At 51.4% G+C, this 19,903-nt stretch overlaps 1 long non-coding RNA gene across 1 annotated transcript in view; it reads right to left on the bottom strand.

The window, feature by feature from the left end:
• Positions 1-19,903, bottom strand: part of LOC138301921 (uncharacterized) — a 114,928-nt gene that overhangs the window by 6,821 nt on the left and 88,204 nt on the right. The gene's annotated exons all lie outside the window — the stretch shown is intronic.

The raw sequence follows: 19,903 nt of genomic DNA, 5'->3' as shown, positions 1-19,903 counted from the left end.
TATCAAAGGCCACAAGGTGGCGGTGGTGTACAGTGGAGGTATAGGATTCTTGATATAGTATGATATTTTCAATGGTTCCCTCGTCTTCATCGCTTGATTTCGCTTCCGAGAAAGTGTCACTCATAGTTGTTAAAATGTCACTCATAATTACACTGAAAGTTTGAAAGTGTCACACAGCGCCTTGGCAGCAACGTGCTGCCTCACTATAGCTTAGCAAAGGACCTGTTAGAACCGTTGGCCATAATACAAGCAGTTTAAACGGGCCCATGTTTCCAGTAGCAAAGTTTTAAGTGGGATGCGAAATTTGGCGTCGTGGCCTATGTAATTAAGGGCATGATTTAAACAAGTAAATGAATTTTCTGTGATTCCCATTCAGTGTGACCCTACCAGTATTTTTTGTGCCTCTTCGAGCTTGCTGTTCTCGCATCCAGGTATATAACACAACAACTGAAATATACCTAAACCAGCCAGGACTATTGTCTTTGCCAGTGGGTATTAGATGTTAAGATAAACGAGTAACATCAATGAATTTGCTACAAATAATATTGTAAATGTTTAAATTATGGAATTGAGACTGTGACTTAAAATTACTGAAGCCTGTGGAAAGGGCTGGTGCTCTTCTTCAGAGTGACTCAGTTGTTCCCTCAATGTTCACTGTATGTTAAACAGGTTGACGCTTTCTCTCTTCACCTCTACTCCATCTGCACGTCTTATACCTCATCTCTTTCCTCTTCCGCGCCCGCTTTTCACTCTCTACTGAAAGCACTTCTTCGTATCTACTTCATCACCTCACAAACCCGCACCGCATCCACTCAGCTGTGAGCACTGCACACTCTTTTACTTTCGCGCTGTCAGTATTTTGACACCAGTGTACCTCCTGCAGACACATTTGTACAGAATCACCACTGTAACTGGGATGCATAGCCGTTGTTCTGCACCCTGCAGAGAGGCCAAGGATTGAAGGACCATGTGTTCTGAGCAACTTTTTGATTCAGTGATAGAAACTCGCATCGAAGAGAAACCCTCTACTTCAGAGCACTCAATTGGGGCCTTTTCTTACTCAGTCTTGATTGATTTACATGTAGCCGTACAAAGACACCACATATGCAGCCATATCCAAATGAAAAGAACATATCAGCTGTCCCTGAAGAGGGTCTGCACATACTATGACAGTAAATATTGCACAACAGGGGCCATTGGTTCTAACGTTGTACAGGTAAAAAAAGAACAACATCAACTGCCAGTTGCTTAACAGTCGCAACTAGGATGAACTACTTAAATAGTGAGTGTGTGCGTCGGCGCCAGGGGCGAACCACCAGTCCACAGTGAACAGTATGGAGATGAACGACATGCATACATTGAGTTTTGACAAATCACGTGTACCCAAAAATGTGTAGCTGAGGTAGACTGAGGATACATACGGAACAGCAAATGAACATAGTAATTGGCCAGTTGCCTAAGGGGTTATTCAGACTGGGACTCTTCTGTGAGTGTTTGCAATTCATTTAGTAGAGTGCAATGAGGACCCTGCAAAGGCCGTAGGCTTCTTCTCACCAGAGGGCCACAGATTCGGCCTTGCCTCATTTGAGAGTGGCTGTGCATCAATACTGCAGTCCTGGAAGACTGCTGGCCTTCAACCGCATCCCGATAGCTCTCCCAACTAGTAGCAAAGCCAAGTGTAGAAAGCAATTAGTGATGCTCCCTGATTTTTTGCGTTTGAAAAGTCCAAAAATGCCACTTTCCATGGAATGCTGCCCCGACTGTCCCATGATATCTGTGAATGTGTCTGTAATGTCCTGCCACATAGTAGCCACCACTGTGCAATTCCAGAACTTACGAACCATGTCAGCGTTGTGGGTTCCACTTTTAGGGCAGTTCCATGTAGTGCCATACATCCTGTGTAAGCACATCAGAGTGAGATATGCCCAATGTAGAATATTGTGCTGAATATACTGGTATTTAGTGTTGCGGGAGAGTTCGCATTGATAAGCAATCGTGCCCTGTTATAAATAAACTCCTGGGGACGGCTCAGTTCAAAATATGCTGTATACTAGAGTAATATATGTTGGACTTTTTGCCTTACGCAGGGTCATCCCCAGTCTTTTTGCCTCCTTCCTCCTGGTTTTTCTGACCTCTCGCTGTTGGCTCTAGGACTCTGAGCACTTCATCACTGCTGACCAGTGCTAAAGTGCAGGTGCTCTCCCATCTAAAGTTGGTATGTTTGGCTTCTACCTAATTGGCATATTTAATTTTTCTATAAGTCCCTTGTACAGTGGTATCTCTATACCCAGGGCCTGTAAATTAAATACTACTAGTGGGCCTGCAGCGCTGCTTGCGCCACCCACTGAAGTAGACTTTTAAACCTGTCTCAGGCCTGCTAGCGCAGGGCCTGTGTGCACAGTTTTCTGCCACAGGGACCTGGCATCTAAACTTACTTGCCAGGCCCAGAACTCCCCTTTTACTACATGTAAGTCACCCCTAAGGTACGCCCTATGGGTATGGTGCCATGTATGTAGAAAGGCAGGACATGTGCCATATTGCATGGCCTGTCCTAGTAGTGACAAACAGCCTAACTTGGTGTCTCACTGCTGTGAGTGCTGCCTTCTCATAGGATTGCATTAGAAATGCCGTGCCTTATGTGTAAAGGGTATTGTATGATTTATGAGGGGTAGCGTAGGCGTGTTTGGTATGGTTGTGATGGTGATAATAAATACTGCTTACTGGTGTGGGTGTATTTTTTATTACTATCACAGAAATGCCACTTCTAGAAAGTGCGCATTTATCTGTACTTATGACTCTGGTGTTTTGCAACTTGACTCCAATCCACGTCTGGGCAGAGTGACAGTTGGGGCTTTGTGCATACTTTTCAGACACCCTGTACACAGGGAGGGTGGAGGTGTCACAGAGGTGCATCTGCATACTGAATAGTCTTCCTGGGCTGAGAGAAGGGAGAGGCGGGGCACACCTGCATTTGTAAAGGCTGTGCCCTGGCCTCACACAATAGGGTCGTTAACCCCCCACTGATGTTTGGAGCCTGTGCTGAAAGGAGAGAGGGGGCACTCCCAGAACCAGTTGTAACTGGCTGGAACCTCCTCTCCCTACCATTGTAAAACACTGTAAGAAATGACTATAATTACAGGGGAATTTTCCTCACAATTTGGAGACTCTTGGAATCATCTTGGAACTGGACACCAAAGGCTGAAAGGACTCACCAGAAACCGCCATGGACTGCTGCTGCTGTGCTGACCTGTGACCTGCCTGGTCACTGTGAAGGACTTGCCACTTGCTGCCTTTCCCTTGTGCTGGCCTGTAGCTGGGCCCTCCACCTGAGGACCTTGTCTTAAGATTCTGCTCCCCAGGGGCAGAGTGCTGTGGCCCCTGACCCCTGCATCCATTTCTTCACGAGGGGTGCTTCTCCGTGGTTGCGGCTGCCATAGCGCTGATTGCAGCGCGCTTATGGAGCCTTGGGAGCTCGTAGGCTCCTTGCTGCATTGTGCCCCTTTAAATAAGATCACCGCAGAGGCCCGGGAAGCTGGAAGAACACTCGCGCACCGCATCGGGTGCAGGCGAGTGTCTGCTCGGGCCCCAGGAGGGGTCTGATCTTCTTGTGGCTTCACGGCAGGACCAGGGAAAGGCGCGGGGAGTGCCCTCTTCCCCCTGGCCTCTGCGTTAGGAGCAGGACGCTCCTTTTCTGCTGTTAGGTAAAACGGGCATTATTGTGCCCCCCCCCCTTGGTGGAAGGGCCAGTGGAGGCCCGGGGGCCCCCCAGAGATCGCAGGTCCCGGGAGGGGCCTGTCATTAAACCAGAGGGGGTGCGTGGTGCCCCCCTCCTGCCCTAAGTTGTTTTTGCTGGCTTTGGCCCCCCTCGGGATGGCCGGTTGAGGCCCTGGGGGGCCCCAGTAATCACGGTCCCCGGAGGGGCCTGTCTATAAAAGAGAGGAGGTGCATGTCGCCCACCTCTGACCCCAGAGTATAAGGGAGGACCCCGTTTTGTGCATAGGAGCGCCGGGGGCCCCATTGTTCATCCTCTAGGCACTGGAGGTGCCTTCATCAAGCCAGGTACTGCTAAAGGACCAGTATATAGAACCTAAGTTCTTACTACAGACTTTTGTTTGATTCATATATTACTTACCTGCGTTTGATGTTTTTACACATGTGTATGCAAATGTTCCTTTTATGGACATGCTTGCTAATATGTTTTTCTAACTTGCCATATGTTTTCTAATGTTCCTACTATGGGTGTTTTATGAAATTCTTATGACAAGTGTTCTAATGTGATAACGTGTTTCCTGACTACTGCTTATGTTGCAGAATACTGAGTAACCTGTGTGTTATGTGTGACTACTGCTAGTCTGCAGAGTAACTAATGTGTAACGTTCTGACAACTGCTAAGGTAGCAGGATAGTACTAATATGTGATGTTTGGTCTGATAATTGCGTTGTGTACAATACAGTATATTTTCATATAATCTGGTGTTGTGTTTCCTTTGTGGTGGGGATATTGCGTCACATGTGTTGTGTGTGTTGTGCAAACGCTTTACACATTGCCTCCGGGTTAAGCCTGACTGCTCGTGCCAAGCTACCAAGGGGGTTAGCAGGGGTTATCTTGGACGTGTAACTCCCTTGCCCTGACTAGAGTGGGTAAGTTCTGCCTGGCTGAGGTGCATACCCTAGCCAACCAGAAACCCCATTTCTAACATTGGTCGTCAGCGGTGAGGATAGGACTTGCGCTTGCACAATACCATTGTGACTCATTATTTCACTACAAGGATTGCGTTTAGACCATCACATGTTTGGCTTCTCTTCACTTTCTCTCTTTGGTCATTTTTCCTGTTTTCAGTTCTCTCGCTTGGGTATTGTGGTTGTCACATTTGAGTTATTTGTACCTTTTCAAGATGGGGCTTACCTTTGATTTAGAGGACCTGCCGTTTTACACGCAGGAGGAATTAGAGGGGTTCTGTAGAGAGAGAGGGCTGCCTGTAGAAGGGGACCTCAGGAAATCTCAGAATTTCTTTGAAAGGTTTGTGACATATACCCAGGGAGGGAGTGTGCTAAGGGGGTACCCAGAGGATCCTGAGTGTAGCGAGGGTTCCCAATGGGAGGGCTTCCAGACCTCATCCCTAGAGAGTGGTAGAGAGACTGATCAGGAGGGTGAGAATGAACGGTTGGGGACGCCAGTTGACAGGGAAGGCCCCAGTGATAGGGAGTCCCTTGCTGGGTCCAGTGTAAGAAGCAGGGCTACCTCTCATTCCTTGACGCCTGATGAGCTAAAAGATAGGCGGGAAGAGATGGACCTGAAGTTACAGTTATTGCGCCTAGCTGTTGAGGAGAGAAGGGCTGAGGTAGAGAAGGCCTTAGTACAGGAGAGGATGGCAGAGAGGGCCTTTGCCAGAGAAAGACTCGCTCTAGAGCGCAGTCTGAAGGTTCTGGACTCACCAGCACTGCAGGTGGAGTCCAGTGGTAGCAGCAATGTAGAGTGCTGTAGCAAAGATGTTCCTCACTTACCCATAGATCTGGTACCTAGGTTCCAAGAGGGGGGTGACATACGTCAGTGGTTAAAGGAATATGAGAGGGCTCTGGTAGAGCGCAGGATCCCTGAGAAGGATTGGGGAACTGGCCTAGGGAGCTTTATTCCTGAGGAGGGGAGGGGTGCCCTACTGACTCTAGAAGAGAGTGACAGGGAGGGTAAAGAATGCACTGATTGTGAAGTATGGTTTTTCCCCTGAGGAATACAGAAAAAGGTTTAGGGGTGGTAAGAAACTGTCCTACCAGTCTTGGGAGGAGTTTGTGGAGGATTGCTGCATTGCACTAGGTGGATGGGTGAAGGGTAGCACAGTAAACAATTTTGAAGGGCTGTTTAATCTGATTGTCAGAGAGTACCTGCTTCGTTGTTGTTTTTCAGAGTTACGCCAACACTTGTCAGTGTGTGAGGTCTCTGACCCCAGGGAGCTTGCAAAGGAGGCAGACTTCTGGTTGCGTACCAGAGGGTCTGGTGTGGCATTAGGGGGTGTTCCTAATGAGAGTGGTCTAGGTGTTTCCCAACCAGGTGTGGTGGGAAAAGCTTGTGTCCCAGGTAGGTGTCAGAGTCACCAGATCCTCGGGGTCCGTGCACGTTCCCAACACTTCCACCACAAGACAGCTCCAATACTCTGATTAGATTTATCACAGAGTCTAAGAGAGTTCAAGTGGGGAAAAGGGGATTAGGACGGGAACAGCTGGGAAGGAGACCTGTAGGAAGCAAAAGGTTAAAACACAACATCAAAATTACATCTCATGAAATCAGTACCATGCTACAACTCTAAGCTTCGTCTTTTCCGAAAAAACATGAACAACCCTAGAATAATCCTAAAACTGACTAGGCTTTAGATGACCGAATACCTGAGGAGGAAACAGGAAAAGTTAAATAGGACTTTCAGATTCGAGTACTTTCTTTAGCATGAGAATCAGGAAACACTCTGAGCAATTTCTAAACAACCATATGAATCTCCTTTTAGGAATACATATCAGGAACACACAGCATTACATCTAGAACTCTGGTATTGTTGTGTTCATCTCAGAAAAAAACATTGGGAAGTAAATTGCGAACATTGCAGATTTTTATATGAGTATTAAACACCATAAAGGTTTGTGCACCATGAAATCACACAACGTAGATTCAAGGAATAAATCACGCGACGTGTCAACTTGAAATGCTACCAAGAAAATGTCTTAGAATGGTAGCGCACAGTAACTTACATTATTTATACACGAGGAAAGAATTGCACGTCTTGCCGATTCAAATGCCACCATACAAAAGCCAAGAAATGGTAGCGCACAATGAATAACATGAAAAAACACTCAAGGAAAGAATCGCGCGTGTTGCCGATTCGAATGCCACCATGTAAATGCCAGAAAATGGTAGCGCACAATGAACAGCATGAATTACACACGAGAAGTGAATCGTGCGTTTCGCCGATTCGAATGCCACCATGCAAATGTCAAGAAAAGGTAGCGCGCAATGAACAACAAAGTTAAATGCTCATGAAACGAGTTGCACGTCTTGCCAACTCATAAAACATCATGTAAATGTCAAGAAATATCAGCGCGCAATGAACAATAATGTAATAACGAAGTCAAATCTTTATGGAATAAATTGCGCGTCCTCCCTATTTGCAAACCACCATACAAATGTCAAAAAATGGCAGCGCACAAGTAATCTGTTATTCATTTAAGAATTAAAATCAAAAATATGAAGATTCTCAATTACGGTGTTGGGAAATGTCCAAACACCATCTTACCGCCTGGAAACAGTGATCACCAATGAGAGATGAGTGCAGAAGACTGGAAAATCCAAATAGGCCGCTGGGACAGGAGCTCAGGAAGAAGCTGCTGCTCTGCACCAGGACCTCTGAATAGTGAGCACTGGAAGTTGAGCTGACTCTCTTTTATAGAGTCTTGGCCCAGCCTAGAACCACGCCCAGGCATGTTGCAGGGAAAGTCTCTAGAAGGCCCTGGAAAGGCACCACACCCTAACACACTCTGAATGTCTGCAGCAATACATTGGAAATGTTCATTATTTATAAGCACCTTAAAAATGAATCTTTTGGATGGAATTCTGCAATGCAAAAGTTTAAACAATAACATATCATCACAATGCATAAATTACTTTATCTTGCGAGTGTTGGGTTTTTGCATTCTAGATGCCCGTAGAGCGCGCACTGTCCTGGTGTTGACAGTACTCCCCTCTCCCAGGCGCGCTCTAGGGCCTGGTTTATCTGGATTGAGACGATGAAAGCGTCTCACAAGTACTGGAGCATGAACATCAGATGCGGAAACCCATGAATTACTTTCAGGGCCATAACCTTTCCATGAGTAAGTACCATAGGTTACGCCCTCTCAGTTTAGAGTCCAACACTTTCTTGACTTCATATTCTTCTTCCCCCGTACTAGAACAGGAGCTGGATGAGGGCGGACCTTTTGGACTGCCTTTTTTAAGAGGGAAGTATGGAACACTGGATGAATCCGTAATGATTTTGCCAATTGTAGTTTATAGGTCACAGGATTGATTTGCTGAAGGACAGTGTAAGGACCTATAAATTTGGGGTTGAACATGTGCTTCGTCTTAAAGTCTATATGTTTTGTGGAAAGCCACACTTTGTCACCAGGTTGATACTGCGGTCCCTCACAATGTTTCTTGTCATAATGCTTTTTGTATTTTTGTTTGGCTTTTTCTAAATGTTGTTGAATCGATTTCTGAGTTTGATGCAAATGTTGAATGATTTCTGATACAGCTGGAGGGAGAGAGCTTTCTTGAGGAATTGTGATGGGCAAGATTTCAGGATGATAGCCAAACAAACCAAAGAAGGGTGTAACGCCAGTAGAAGTGTGGAAGGAGTTGTTGTAGGCTAACTCAGCTAACCAGAACATTGATGTCCATGAATTAAGTGCTTTTTCAGCGTAAGCACGTAGGTATTGCTTCAAAGTCTGATTTAGTCTCTCCGTTTGACCATCTGTTTGAGGATGGTGGCTAGTAGATAAGGTAGATGTCACTTGGAGTGTTTTACACCATGTCTTCCAGAAGTTGGAGGCAAATTGCGATCCCCGATCGCAGAGGATCACTTTTGGCAGGCCATGATAACGAACCACTCTATTCAGTAAGATAGTTGCCAGTTCACTAGAGGTGGGTAATTTCTTACAGGCAATGAAATGTCCATATTTCGTGAGACTATCTACTACCACCAGAATTACTGAATGCTGTTGAACCACTGGCAGACCTGTAATAAAGTCTAAAGAGATGTGTTCCCACGGACGACTTGGGAGTGGGTGTAACAACCCTTTCGGTTTTGAATTACTTGTTTTAGTGCGAGCACAGACTTCGCAGTTGTTTACCATTGTTTTTACATCCTTTGTTAAGGTAGGCCACCAAAAATAGCGTTGGATTAATTCAAGAGTTTTAGGAGTACCAGGGTGACCTGCTGTAGGTATAACATGCAATCAGTGAAACACTATCTTGCGAAGTTTGGTAGAGGGCACGAACAAACGAGCATCGTAAAAGGGTCATCCTTGCTTGATTGATCTTTTCGGGTCTGCTTGGGCCCACGCCTGACATTTTTCAACAGTGAATGAATTGCGGATGTCTTCAAAGAAATCTTCTGTTTTTATGATACATAGGACCTTGTCAGGAGCATTGATAGCTCTGGAGGTTTGAACTGCAGGCAATGTGGTAGACTCTTGGCGGGACAAGGCATCAGCTTTGCGATTATCTTTACCAGGCCGGAAGGTTACCACAAAATCAAACTCGGCAAAAAACAGCATCCAGCGTAATTGCTGAGGAGTCAAAAGTCTGGCAGAACTCATGAATTGAAGATTGCGATGATCAGTATATACTGTGACAGTATATTTAGCTCCCAACAAATGATGTCTCCATTCTTTAAAGGCGTCACAAATCACCAGAAGCTCTTTTTCAGCAATGACATACTTCTGTTCGTCTTCGTTCAACTTCCGAGACATGTAAGCTACAGGATGAAGCTGACCAGTGTCTTTGTTTCGTTGTGCCAAGACTGCTCCTATCGCCACATCTGAAGCATCAGCTTCCACTATGAAAGGTCAATCCGCATCTGGATGAGTCAAGACTGGGGCAGTGGAGAAAGCTTCTTTCAAAGTTGAAAAGGCTTGGTCTGCTTCTGGGGACCATACACATTTTTCTTTCTTTCTTAATAACTTAGTAATTGGAGCCACTGTCTGGGAGAAATGATTGATGAACCTCCGGTAAAAATTTGCAAAGCCCAGGAAGCATTGTACATCACGAACAGTCTTTGGGATGGGCCATTCAGATACGGCTTTTACTTTCCTTTCTGCCATCACCATACCTTGAGGGGTAAGGATAACCCCTAAAAACTCAACTGTGGTAACATGAAACTCACACTTGGTTAGCTTGCAATATAAATGGTGTTTTCGAAGGGCTGCCAAAATTTTCTTGACATGTTGAACATGTTCATTCTCATTGTCTGAGTAGATCCAAATGTCATCAATGTAAACTATGGCAAAGGTATTGAGGTACTCTCTAAGAACGTCATTTAAGAAAAATTGAAATGCTGCTGGAGCATTGCACAGACCAAAAGGCATGACAGTGTATTCAAAAAGGCCATATCTTGTTTTGAATGCCATTTTCCATTCGTCACCCTCTCTCATTCTGACCAAATGGTAAGCACCTCGAAGATCAAGCTTCGTGTAGATTTTTGCTTTCTTTACTTGTTCCAGTAAGACCGGAATTAGAGGCAAAGGATATTTGTTCTTGATGGTGATTTTATTCAAGCCCCTATAGTCGATACAAGTTCGAAGCTCTCCGTTCGCTTTTGGAACAAAAAACAAAGGAGAAGCTGTGGGAGACTTAGAGGGGCGGATTAAACCATTCTCTAAGAATTTATCCAAGTATTTTCGTAAATGTTGATTTTCATGTTCTGACAGGGCATACACACGACAGTTGGGAAGTATTCCCCCTGGGACTAGATCAATTTGACAGTCATAGGATCTATGAGGAGGTAAGTTCTCTGCTTCCTTCTCATCAAATACATCTTCATAAGACGAATACTGTTTGGGCAACTGAACTTCTTTCTCTGCGGCGGTAGCTATGTGAGAATGGCGAACTTCCGATTCTTGAGTCCTTTGGAGACAATGTTCTTTACATAGCACTGATGAGAACACGATCTTTCGTTCAGCCCAACTGATCTCTGGATTGTGATGAGTTAACCATGGCAAGCCAAGGATGATCCCATACAGGGGAGCATGGATCACGTCAAGGATGAGTTCCTCTTTATGTTTCTTTCTTTGATTTTTACCTTCACAAATTATTGTCAAGGGGACAGTCTGAAGAGTTATCGGACCTCTAGTCAAGAGTTTTCCATCAACTGCCTGGATGGTTTCTGGAGTCTTCTTTTCAATACATGAGATCCCCCATGCACGAACCAATTGAGCGTCAACAAAGTTTCCGGTAGCCCCAGAGTCGACTAGAGCCTTCTTGAAATAGGTCTTTTTCTTGACCTGAACTCTTATTCCCAATTTTAGATGTTTGGATTGTGAAGGATCCACGGTGACACCCAAGAGCAACCCTTCTCTGCAACTTGGGTGCTTTAGATTTTCCAACTCGACTGATGCATTGGTTGCAACTTTCTGAACTGGGCCTCGCTTGCTCTTTGTTTTGATTGGCCAATCTTTAGCGAAATGACCTTTCCGCCCACAATAGAGACATTGCCCATTTTTTCTGCGTAGGTCCTTTTCGTCTTTGGTCAAAGGTCTCCTGATGGTTCCAATTTCCATCGGTTCCGGCGTTCTTTCTCTCGGAGTTCTTGAGTCTTTGTTATCATGAGCATGTCAAGAATGTTTTTTCAGTCTTTTTACGCGTTCCTTTTCGTTCATTTAAACGATGATCAAGCCTCAAGACAAGGTTTATTAAATCTTGACAGTTTGCAGGTTGTGGGTCGATTTGCGCTAAGATGTCTTTTAGCTCCTCTTTGAGTCCCCTGTAAAACAAGGCCGCTTGTTTTTCTTCAGGCCAGGATGTCTCAGCGACCAGCCGATTAAAGTTGGCTAAATATGACACTAAGGGGGTGATTCTAACCCTGGCGGTCGGTGATAAAGCGGCGGCCAAACCGCCAACAGGCCGGCGGCCCAAAAAATGGAATTCTGACCCTGGCGGGAACCGCCAACACAGCCCGCCACATTAACACTCCGACCGCCACGGCGGGACCGACAAACAGCGCGGCGGTCACCGCCAACAGCCAGGCGGCAGACAATGTACCGCCCACACTATCATGACCCACCAATCCGCCACCTTTTCCTGTGCAGGAGCCCCGCCGATAAAAACACGGCGGAAACAGACTACGAATGTGAAAACGCTCACCTCTACGCACTCCACGAGTACGGAGGACAGCATGGAACCCGAATTGAACATCATACCTGCTCTCATCTACCTGCTCATCTACCACGAGTATGAACTCCGGCGCAGACGTCAACGGTGAGTACAGCACCTACGACACACGGGAGGGGGGAGGACGAAAGGTTACGGGCACACACATATGCAACCCCCCCCCAATATGTACACACCAATGCAGAGCAACAAGTCACAGTGACACGAACCAAACCCCGTAAAAAATGCAATGACATTTCAAAATTGTCAATAAATATTTATGTCCAAAATAGCCTCCGATAAGTATTGGTCAACTAGCCAGAATATTTACATTTAAAAAGTAAATATACACAGCAGTGGACAACTGCAGAAATCAGTCCTGCACATTTTACGTAGTAACGATTTGTCCGTGGGCCAAAGTGTAGCAACACAAGGGCAAAGCCCACACACGAGACCTGAGTCCTTTGGAGAGAACACTGCAGGGGCATCTGATGACAAAACTACAGGCACCTCAGGGGGAAGGGAAAGGGGGGGCACCTCAGCCACATGAGTCCACAACGCCAGACCCACGAAGGGGCCACCATGCCCACTGCCATGTCCTGGGGAGTGCTTGACAGGAAGGGCCCAGCGGAGCGGTGCTTGAGACGGCGGGGCCCAGCGGAGCGGTGCTTGACAGGAAGGGCCCAGCGGAGCGGTGCTTGACAGGAGGGGCCCAGCGGAGCGGTGCTTGACAGGAAGGGCCCAGCGGAGCGGTGCTTGAGACGGCGGGGCCCAGCGGAGCAGTGCTTGACAGGAAGGGCCCAGCGGAGCGGTGCTTGACAGGAGGGGCCCAGCGGAGCGGTGCATGAGACGGCGGGGCCCAGCGGAGCGGTGCTTGAGACGGCTGGGCCCAGCGGAGCGGTGCTTGACAGGAAGGGCCCAGCGGAGCGGTGCTTGACAGGAGGGGCCCAGCGGAGCGGTGCTTGAGACGGCGGGGCCCAGCGGAGCGGTGCTTGACAGGAAGGGCCCAGCGGAGCGGTGCTTGAGACGGCGGGGCCCAGCGGAGCGGTGCTTGACAGGAAGGGCCCAGCGGAGCGGTGCTTGACAGGAGGGGCCCAGCGGAGCGGTGCTTGAGACGGCGGGGCCCAGCGGAGCGGTGCTTGAGACGGCGGGGCCCAGCGGAGCGGTGCTTGACAGGAGGGGCCCAGCGGAGCGGTGCTTGACAGGAAGGGCCCAGCGGAGCGGTGCTTGACAGGAGGGGCCCAGCGGAGCGGTGCTTGACAGGAAGGGCCCAGCGGAGCGGTGCTTGAGACGGCGGGGCCCAGCGGAGCGGTGCTTGACAGGAAGGGCCCAGCGGAGCGGTGCTTGACAGGAGGGGCCCAGCGGAGAGGTGCATGAGACGGCGGGGCCCAGCGGAGCGGTGCTTGAGACGGCGGGGCCCAGCGGAGCGGTGCTTGACAGGAAGGGCCCAGCGGAGCGGTGCTTGACAGGAGGGGCCCAGCGGAGCGGTGCTTGAGACGGCGGGGCCCAGCGGAGCGGTGCTTGACAGGAAGGGCCCAGCGGAGCGGTGCTTGAGACGGCGGGGCCCAGCGGAGCGGTGCTTGACAGGAAGGGCCCAGCGGAGCGGTGCTTGACAGGAGGGGCCCAGCGGAGCGGTGCTTGAGACGGCGGGCCCAGCGGAGCGGTGCTTGAGACGGCGGGGCCCAGCGGAGCGGTGCTTGAGACGGCGGGGCCCAGCGGAGCGGTGCTTGACAGGAAGGGCCCAGCGGAGCGGTGCTTGAGACGGCGGGGCCCAGCGGAGCGGTGCTTGAGACGGCGGGGCCCAGCGGAGCGGTGCTTGACAGGAAGGGCCCAGCGGAGCGGTGCTTGACAGGAGGGGCCCAGCGGAGCGGTGCTTGAGACGGCGGGGCCCAGCGGAGCGGTGCTTGACAGGAAGGGCCCAGCGGAGCGGTGCTTGACAGGATGGGCCCTGTTCAGCGGTGCTCTTCTGCACGGCGGGGCCCTGTTCAGCGGTGCTCTTCTGCACGGCGGGGCCCTCTTCAGCGGTGCCTGTCTTCACGGCGGGCCCTGTTCAGCGGTGCTCTTCTGCACGGTGGGGCCCTGTTCAGCGGTGCCTGTCTTCACGGCGGGGCCCTGTTCAGCGGTGCCTGTCTTCACGGCGGGGCCCTGTTCAGCGGTGCTTGTCTTCATGGCGGGGCCCTGTTCAGCGGTGCCTGTCTTCACGGCGGGGCCCTGTTCAGCGGTGCTCTTCTGCACGGCGGGGCCCTGTTCAGCGGTGCCTGTCTTCACGGCGGGGCCCTGTTCAGCGGTGCCTGTCTTCACGGCGGGGCCTTGTTCATCGGTGCTTGTCTTCACGGCGGGGCCCTGTTCAGCGGTGCCTGTCTTCACGGCGGGGCCCTGTTCAGCGGTGCCTGTCTTCACGGCGGGGCCCTGTTCAGCGGTGCTCTTCTGCATGGCGGTGCCCTGTTCAGCGGTGCCTGTCTTCACGGCGGGGCCCTGTTCAGCGGTGCCTGTCTTCACGGCGGGGCCCTGTTCAGCGGTGCTCTTCTGCACGGCGGGGCCCTCTTCAGCGGTCCTCTTCCAGGAAGTCTAGGGAGCCAGACCTGGGCTGGACACCCTGATCACTCGCCCTCCGAATGTGCAGTGGCAGGCCCCTTCGGGGACGGAGTCCTGGGCCCTTTGCTGTCGTCCCTTGCAGGCGGGATGGGGCTTGCGGGGCCCTCCAGGTCCGCGCTCCTGATGGATGACCTCTCCGCCCTGCTGCCCTTTCGCTCCTTAGATGGGGCTCTCGGGCCCTTGCCTCCCCTGGCTGTTGTGGCAGGTGAAGTGGCCATTGTTGGCTCCTTGGGGGCAGCCGTCTCAGCCCTCTCACGGCGGCCCTTCACTTTACGTGTCCTCTTGCCTGGGGGTGGGCTGGATGTCCCCTTGCTGCTCAGTGAAGTGTCACTGCCGCCAAAGGGTGGACTCCAGAAGCCATGCACCACTTGGACCCTCGAAGCTGGGCTGGTGGTGGCTGAGGTGCTCTTGGGACTCTTAACCGATGGAGGGGGTGGGTCAGGGGAGGGAAAGAGGTTAAGATTAGAGAGGTAACATTTCTTAGGACCAAGGTAAAGGGTAGGAGTAGTGGTGATGGAAGTGGAGGAAGAGGATGTGGTTGTAGGAGAGTCAGGTGTGCTGTCTTTGGGTGCAGGTGACTGAGGCGTAGGCTGTTGTGAGGTGGTTGGCTGTTGTTTGGGTGTCTGCCTGCGTTTATGTGTCTTGGAAGAGGGGGTGACAGACACAGTGGGAGAGGACACCTGGGACGTGTAGATGGCAGTGGGGGTGGTGACTGCACGTGTGAGGACTGTAGTGGAGGGTGTGCTGGTGATGGAAGCACTGGCTGATTGTGGTGTGCATGCAGGTGTGAGTGGAGACGTCACAGGGAGGGAGGAGGGAGACGAGGAGGAGGTGGACACAGAGGTGGTAGTGACTGTTGGAATGTCTGCATCTGGGTGTTGCTGGGGTGAATGCTTGTGTGTCCTGTGGAGCTTGTGTCTGGATGATCTGGCCTTGGGTGTTGAGGTGTGTGCAGGCTGGTCTGATGGTGTGGATGGGATAGGCTGAGGGACAGGAGACAGAGAAAGGGTGGAGGCAGTTAGAAGAGGGAGGCTGGAGACAGGGACAATGGCTGCCGTCAGTGCTGAGGCCAGAGCAGTGAACGATCGTTGATGGGCAGCCTGACCCGAATGAATGCCCTCCAGGTAGGCATTGCTCCGATGCACCTCCCTTTCCACCCCCTGGATGGCATTCAAAAGGGTAGTCTGCCCAACAATGAGCGTCCTCACGAGGTCAATGAGCTCCGCACTGAGGGCAGCAGGGGTAACTGGGGCAGGGGCTGAGGTGCCTGGGGCGAAGGAGACGCCCACCTTCCTGGGCGAGCGGGCACGGAGCGAAGGCTGAGGGGCTGCTGGGTGGGCGGGGCTGGAGCGCTGGGTGGCGGCTGTACCTGTGGAGGCGGGGGGCCCGGACGTTGCCGCCCCCGCTAGGGAGCTCCCAAACGAGGACGTATCCGTGTCGCTGGTGTCTTCACCGGTCCCCGTTGTGGTGCTCCCCTCGCCCTCCGGATCACTGGTGCCCTCTGTGTCTGTTCCAGTGCCCACCGGGGCATTGTGACTTGCAGCTCCCTCGTGCTCCGACGCCAATTCTCCTCCGCCTGATGATGCTGATGCACAAGAAGACAAAGAATAAGGGTGGGGGGAGAAATAATATAAAGTTGAGTGTATGCCTTGTCAATACCGTTGGCGGAGAGGACAGACACAGGTGCCTCATGCACTAAGCCGCGAAATTGGGGTACACTACTCAGTACTTCTGACTAGGCCAACAGGTCTAGGGACAACAGACGCGCACATGGGTGATGCAGGACCATGGATAGCTGTACTTGGCACCCTACAGAGGTGGGGGGCGGGGGCACAGGGCCATGTCTAAGGGAGGGGACTACACTACAGAAAGCGCCCTGGCCTAGTGTCACCCACGGCCCTCCTCCCCCACCCAGACGCCTCAACTGTGCTTAAGGATAGCAGAATGTGCAGGTACTCACCCCCTTGTGTCTGCTGTGATGTCCTCAAGCGCCCATCCAAATCAGGGTAGGCCACCGCCAGGATCCGGGACATCAGGGGGGTCAGGGTACGACTGGCACCCCTCCTAGGTCGGGAGGCCATCCCCAGCAGTGACTCGGCGGTCTTTCGGGTTCCGCGGCGGATGTCCTCCCACCTCTTGCGGCAGTGGGTGCCCCGTCTGGTGTAGACCCCCAGGGCCCGGACTTCCTTGGCGATGGCACGCCAAATGTCGATTTTCTGATGGGCGCTCACCTGTTAGACATGTACAGGGTGGGAAAGAGAAAACGTGAATTTTCGGCATGTTTGGAGTACATGCCCCCCCCGCCCCAACCTTGCCATGTGGCCCATTCTCTCATCTGTTGTGCGTTGCAGTCCTCATTTTCTCCCCACCCCAACAACTTACATCCACCCCACTCCACACAGCCATAACCCATTCAATGTGCATTCAGTGTACTCACCTGTTGGTCTGGAGGACCGTAGAGTAGCGCATACTGGGGGAGGACCCCATCCACTAGTTTCTCCAACTCTTCAGACGTGAAGGCAGGGGCCCTTTCCCCAGTCGCAGCAGCCATTGTCACTTCCAGACCGAGGTCACAGCAGCACTTGCAGTATAGGTCCTCTCCTGTGGATGATCAGGTATCGAGTGATTAGGCAGATAGAAAATGGCGGTCACGGCCGCGGCGGTGCGTACCGCGACCGCTGGCGCACATCGTCATTGGCTCCTGAATCCCATCGGGTTCAATGTTAACCAATGCGGGTTCGTATAGCGGTCTTCGACCGCCTACCGCCACGGTGTGCCACGCCAGCGCATTGACCTCACATCCCATTGTCCCACTTCACCGGTCAGGCAGCTGCCATTTCAAGGGCCCACATGGCTTAATTTCAACTGCGTCACACAGGCCTAGGCCTTGCATTGCCACACATCCAAACATAGACATCCATACCTTATTGTGTACTGTGCATGCAGTGGTGAACGTACCTGTGACTTGCTTGACTCTGTGCTCCATGTTGTCCTTCCTAGGCACCGTCCACTGGGACTTGCGAGGAGAAGGATGAATCCTCGCGTGTACCGCCCGCTGGTGGACCTGTCGACAATGGAAGAACGCCACATCATACTACGATACCGGCTTGACCGAGCCACTATACATGAACTGTGTGCCCAGCTGGAGCCAGACCTGATGTCCCCCATCCTCCAACCCACAGGAATTCCCCCTCTAGTGCAGGTTCTGTCAGTCCTCCATTTTTTGGCAAGTGGCTCATTCCAGACAACAGTGGCCATGTCATCTGGAATGTCTCAGCCTATGTTTTCAAAAATCTTGTCTAGAGTGTTGTCTGCCCTGACGAAACACATGCGGCGCTACATTGTATTCCCTGAGGAGGTTGATTTGGCCACTGTGAAGGGTGATTTTTATGCCCTTGGACATATCCCCAACATAATTGGTGCCATTGATGGGACCCATGTGGCTTTAGTACCCCCAAAAGACGATGAGCAGGTGTACAGAAACAGGAAAAGTTACCATTCGATGAACGTCCAGGTGGTCTGTTTGGCTGACCAGTACATCTCCCATGTGAATGCCAAGTTCCCTGGGTCAGTGCATGACGCGTATGTGATGCGAAATAGCAGCATCCCTTATGTGATGGAACAGCTACAGAGACAACGTGTGTGGCTAATTGGTGACTCTGGTTACCCCAACCTGCCTTGGCTATTGACCCCAGTGAGGAATCCCCGGACCAGGGCAGAGGAACGGTACAATGAGGCCCATGGGCGAACTAGGAGGGTCATTGAAAGGACCTTTGGCCTCCTGAAGGCCAGGTTTAGGTGCCTACATATGACAGGGGGATCCCTGATGTACTCACCAAAGAAGGTGTGCCAGATCATCGTGGCCTGCTGTATGCTTCACAATCTGGCATTGCGACGTCAGGTGCCCTTCCTGCAGGAGGATGGTGCAGATGGTGGTGTTGAAGCAGCTGTGGAGCCTGCGGAGAGTGAAGAGGAGGAAGACGAAGAGGACGACCCAGACAACAGGGACAGAGTTATCCTACAGTATTTTCAGTAGCACACAGGTAGGAATCTCCCACGCCATTTACCATTTAGTGAATGCCCCCTGCATCTTTACTTTGTGTATTTCCCCCCAGTTCTTTTAACCTGAAGTTTACTTTTCCCTTCCCTTTTCAGTGCTGTATGACCCACTGCGTGACTTCTGCCTGGTTAGCCCATGGACTAATGCTTATTGACATCGGTATGTTGTCCACACATATATAACAGAACATTATTGATAAGTAATGTGTTATACATTTGTAAATAATACAGGCTGACTCCAGAATGATTTATGTGCAATGAGTGATTTATTTTTAGTGCTATATTTTGGTACATGATATTAAACGGTGAAGGGTGAGGGTGGAGTTATGTCCATGGCAGAGTCCAGTTCTCGGCCGCACAGGTGCATTGTTCATATGGCAGTGGAAGGATGGAGCAGGGGCAGTTCAAGGTTGGACAGGGTGACACTGTGGGACAGTGGAATGACATCCGGGGGGATATTAGACTGGCGGGGGTCCTGGCATCCTACTCTGTCTTCCTTTGAGATCTCAGGTTCCTCTTGCGGGGTGGTTGTTCTTCAGCAGGAGGTGGGGTTCTGGTGGCCCGTCGTTCTGTGGGGGCCTCCTGACCACTAGCGCCGGCGGAGGTGGTAGGCTGTTCCTGGCTAGTGACAGGGGCCCTTTGCGGTGCCACATGGTCCCGCAATGTGGTTTCAATGCGGTTTAGGGCCTGGACTATGGTCCCCATTGCGGTAGCGATGGCCCGGAGTTCATTGCTGAACCCCATGTACCGTTCCTCCTGCTGTGCCTGGATCTCGGTGAACCTGGCCAGTACCGTCGCCATCGTCTCCTGGGAGTGATGATACGCTCCCATGATGGTGGTGAGGGCCTCTTGGAGAGTCGGTTCCCTGGGCCTGTCCTCCCCCCCCTGTCGCACAGCAGCCCTCCCAGTTGCCCTGTTTCCCCGGGCCTCTGTCCCCTGGACGGTGTGCCCACTACCACTGCCCCCAGGTCCCTGTTGTTGTTGGGGTGTTGGGTCAGCCTGGGTGCCCTGTAGTGGCGGACACACCGCTGATTGACGCGTCCGCGGGACAGAGGCATGGGCCCGCTGGGTGGGAGCTGTGCTGGTGTTCCCAGGGGGGTTTGGGTCTGCTGTGGCCTGTGTGTGGGGAACCGACTGTCCAGAGGTCCCCGATGGTCCGGGCTGGTCGTCAGGTTCTAGGTCGACAGAGCTGCTGTCCTCGCTGGGGGCCTGTTCTGGGGGTGGGATGGACATCTCTGGACCCTCCGTGGCGGTGTGTTGTCGTTCGGGCCCTGCAGGGGTAAAGGAGTATGGTTATTGTTTCTGTGTGTGCCATGGCGTGCATTTTGGGTGCCCTTGTCCCCCAGTGCTGGGATTCCCTTGTGGG

The sequence above is a fragment of the Pleurodeles waltl genome, chromosome 6 (genome assembly GCF_031143425.1).
Source record: "Pleurodeles waltl isolate 20211129_DDA chromosome 6, aPleWal1.hap1.20221129, whole genome shotgun sequence".
Taxonomy (NCBI): Eukaryota; Metazoa; Chordata; class Amphibia; order Caudata; family Salamandridae; genus Pleurodeles; species Pleurodeles waltl.
Note: the sequence above shows the minus strand (reverse complement) of the source record. Positions and strands in the feature narration are given on the sequence as shown.